The sequence below is a fragment of the Atta colombica genome, unplaced genomic scaffold (assembly GCF_001594045.1).
Source record: "Atta colombica isolate Treedump-2 unplaced genomic scaffold, Acol1.0 scaffold126, whole genome shotgun sequence".
In the NCBI taxonomy this organism is placed as follows: Eukaryota; Metazoa; Arthropoda; class Insecta; order Hymenoptera; family Formicidae; genus Atta; species Atta colombica.
The window spans coordinates 5263815-5268271 of NW_017259213.1; the positions used below are offsets into that span (position 1 = coordinate 5263815).

Below are 4457 nucleotides of genomic sequence, written 5' to 3' on the forward strand. Positions count from 1 at the left end.
CTCTCTCTCTCTCTCTCTCTCTCTCTCTCTCTCTCTCTCTCTCTCTCTCTCTCTCTCTTTCTTTGCGGTGATATCTCTCCGGGAATCCAATAATCTTTGTCTGCGAGAGATACAATTTTTTACGTCAATTACGTTACGGATGAAATCTAACGACGAGGCATTGCCTCGGGACCGAACGGGAAATTCGATTTTAAATGAGAAAATTCCGGCACGTTCAGAAATATTTTTCCTTAGAAAGTCACGATTTATATACGAAATGAATATTGTAAATTTTGTTAAAATATCTAAAAATTTAATCATAGATACAAAATGTCACAAAATCTGAAAATAATTTTGTTAGATCATCAAAACAATTATGTGAAATTGGTTGCTAAAAATATGTCGAAACTTTACAGAATTGTTTAGCATGCTTGAAATTTCTACGTAATTATTTTGATGATCCAACAGAATTATTTTTAAATCTATATGTAATAATAAATTTTTAGATACTTCAAAATCATTCTTTTCGTGTATACATAAACATTACATAAACATTACAAGAATATATACCAAAATAAAAAATGCCATATTCAGTTTTTCGTCCTTAATAATATTTCTTGTGAATTTATGTTCCAGTTTAAGCTAATTATGCGATTATTTGGTGGTCTTGAAATACAGTCCTAAACTTAAACTTGAAACTAAAGTAGTAATATTTCAAATTAATTATTACTTTCAAATTAATTATTACTGCAAATATAAGTATCTTAGAAAGCTGTTAATGATTTGCTGCTAATAAGCATCTTAAAAACTATAAATATAATTTATTACGAAAAATATTATCCCAGTCATACATATTAATAGTATTTAAGAGTTAATCCTTTATCGTTGCACGCGCGACATTCATTCTTTTGAAGCACGGATTCATATCAGAATGGGTCAATTTCGGGATATCTGATGCGTCTGCCGATTAGGTTATTTAAAATTTAGAATCACGTGCGCGAACAATGGCTGGAAAGTGAAAGGATTGAGCGGAAAGGGTTGTTGAGCGTCCTTAAAGTTGCGACCCTCTCACAACGCGGGCGAGCGATCGCGCCGATGAAAGCTTATCTCGACGGTCGCTTTTGTCGAGTATCGGACCGCCACCGTACACCGTCATCAGGTATACTATATCGACCGCCCGCTAACGAGATCCTGTTACGACAGTTGACAGTTGTTTGAACGTGTGTTTCGATCCGCGAGACTGGCACGCAGAACGTTTCTTCATCAAGAAAGGATCTTGTTATAATTTTTATTACACACGAGGAGAGTAATAACTTGCGATAAAACGTAAGATAAGAGTCATCCGTGAATGCGCTTTCAGAGACGCATAATTGCATTCAAATTATTCCTGTTATTACTCTCTATAAATTCTTTGGAGTGGAATCTCATTCTAAAGAGTGAAAATTGAGCCAGTCTTCAAAAAGAGTGGCTCAATTTTAATCTTTAAAAATGAGATTTCACTCTTCAGAGTGACAATTAAAACGTTTATTTAAAGTTCCGCTGAAGTTCTCTAGAAATATGCAAAAAATGAATTAAAATATAACTGAAAATGAATTATGATAGACAGTAAGTAACGCAGAAGAACAAAAGATTTATTTTTTATTCTTGCACTAAATCGCATTAGAACTTTTTTTCTCGCTTTCACCAAAATTGTAATGTAAAATTCTTACTTTAAGTTCCAAGTATACATTAGTTCAACCACAAAAAAAAACGGATTTAAAAATGAAGTTGAAGTAAAATGAAACAAAATATTATAGATAAAGTTTATATTTTTTTATTAAATCAATTTATTCCAGACATAATTGCGAGTCGATAACATCGAATTCAACACAATCACCCTGAAACACTAATAATCCTCCTTAGATTAAATTATATAATATTTTTCGCAATAAATTTCTTACTTTCTTTCTTTCTTTCTAATTTAATCTAGGGGGGGGGGGGTTATTAGCGTTTCAGAATGATTATGTTGAATCCGAATGTCGGCTCGCAATTATATATATCTGGAATAAATTGATTTAATAAAAGAATATATAATGTATTATTTGTAACATTCAAAAATATGACCGATTTTGACTTTCTTTATATTTTGATGTATTCATAAATACATCGTCGTGTTTAAAATTCTTAATATACTATAGATCTATTTTATGTGGCCGAACTAGAAAAGTGTACTTACAATGAAATATGATGATATGGTTGATACTTAGCGAAAGCGAGAAAGAGAGTTCTAGTACAGTCTAATGCAGTGATAAAAATTAGAACTAATAATTATATATAGAAAAAAAAATAAAAGAATGAAAATAAGATGAATGTAAAGAATGAGAATAATAGTGAGATAATAATGAATAATTACTGACTATTCGAAAAAAATGATATTTTCTTCTTTTATCGCGTGAATTCAGCGAGATCTGCTTAAAGTTTTCCCACGAAATTTTAAAGCTTATTATAATCTTTATATGAATGCCTACGCGCGTATATAAAAAATTATATCTACGATATAAAATTCTTACAAACTTTTATGTCTTATAATTTAAATAGCAATTAAATTTAATTATTTTATAATTAAATTAATGCGCTTTTAATGTTCAGATTCTCGAAAGTTTATTATCTTGAGAGAATAGTAATCGTGCGACGTTTATTACGACGGATTGCCCATTATATATTAAACTGACCCACGGCGAGTTGCCGTTTAATTGAATAATTACTCACCGGAACGAAGCAAGCCGCAGTCGTTAAGTTTCAGAGATAATTGCACCCCAGCTCGTCGGAGATAATCCCGTATCTCTCGCTCGTCCTTCCGCGATAATACCGATCACGATGCGAATCGATCTTGCCTTCTTATCGAGAATCGCCGTGACAGGTTCTCGTCCTTTGAATCGTAAATAGCCCTCTGAACGGAAACATTTCTCTCCTTCCTCGCATGATACGACTCCACATCGTTTCACGTCTCATTTTGCGACCCATAACATCCACCGTCTCGCATAATTGGTTTAGCCTGGTTTCTCGAATTGCGTGAAGAGGATCGGGCCGTAAATCGAGCGCTACTCGACGCCTCCTTCTTCTTTCTGTTCCCCAGTATGGTTTTCCGACTCGTAATCGTAAATTCCCGTATCAAAGATTATTTTTGAGCGAATTGGACCAATGGAATTGTCTCCTTGGGAAAAGAGGGTAGCTCCACTTCTTATGTTGGATGACTTCTTTCCCGGCACGACACGGCGCGGTGCAGCGTAGCGCGACGCTGTAGAGAATGCTCTGAAAGAGCGAGATTTCTTCTTGGAGCGAAACCTGATCGCACCTGGGCGAGCTGCTCGCGCGGTCGCGTGAGCGCGTGATTACAATCTTGACGGTATAATTTCCGTCGAACTCTTTCGCCACCACCGTTCGGCACAACTGGTCGCGAGATCCCGCTCTAAGGATACGTCAATCGTCCAAGATTACGACCCTTAATGCGTCGCGTTAATTGCTGCTTCAACGAATCTCGATGTTAAACTTATATCTCGACTTATATGTTCCGCTCGGATGCGCCTGTAGATGGTTGCTCGTGTTCCACTGGAGAACCTGTCATCCGATGATCGAACCTCCTAGATAAAAGTGAGCTACCGAGGTGCATTATTCGACGCTCCTTTTTGTACGTCGTGTACATAAAAATCCTTAAAATTCTTTAGCATTTCAATGGTCGGTTCACCATAATCCGATTTTCTGTTAAATCCTTTCCAACGAGCGACAAAGTCAATGTGACCTATGACAATCGCGATCCAGGACGAGGGATTCTGCTCAAGCAAGCTTAAGGATCGTTATCCGATTTTTATCTCGCCAGACTCCTAGACTGGCATCGCCTTTTCTGGATGAAAACTTCTTCAGGGAATCACCGGTGTTCCTCGATCAAAGAACGATAGCTTCGCGCAGCGACTTCGCTGGAATCGTCGGAACGAAGAAGTCTGGTCCCAGCGGAATAGAGCTCCCGGAAGATGAAAGAAAAAACAAGTAGACTCTCGCGGCAACCTTTCACCGGGGGCACTTCCCGAGGCTCGTCCTGCGGTGTTCTCGTATCTCGCGGCAAGAACAAGAATGTCGAAGAAAGATGTCGTCAATTTGATGACCCGATGACTCTTCCACAACGAGGACTCTCCCTCATTGGGGGACGCGGAAGTGACCTCGTTGGAGAACGGCTGCTCTTCCTCGTGGTGTTATCGCAGGGCACTGGGAACGCTGCGAAACCGATCGGCGCGGCGTGTTGGTACAGAATGATCACGGCAGGGTCCACGAGCTTATGGTCCCTCTCTTTTCGCTCTCCCTCCGGCTCCTCTCCCCTCGTTCACTCTATCTCTGTCACTCTCTCTGGTCGTCGCGTACCCCTTCTTGGTCTCTTCAACTAGCGCGCTTCTCTCTCTCTCTCTCTCTCTCTCTCTCTCTCTCTCTCTCTCTCTCTCTCTCTCTCT

The 4457-nt window shown here is 38.4% G+C and overlaps 1 protein-coding gene across 1 annotated transcript in view; it reads right to left on the bottom strand.

Moving 5' to 3' along the window:
• Window positions 1–3722, bottom strand: part of LOC108694968 (protein Wnt-5b-like) — a 19325-nt gene extending 15603 nt beyond the window's left edge. Inside the window, exon 1 of the mRNA XM_018204659.1 lies at window positions 2728–3722. The gene's annotated coding sequence lies outside the window, so the exon portion shown is untranslated. The remainder of the gene's footprint in view (window positions 1–2727) is intronic.
• Between the last annotated feature and the right edge of the window lie 735 nt (window positions 3723–4457).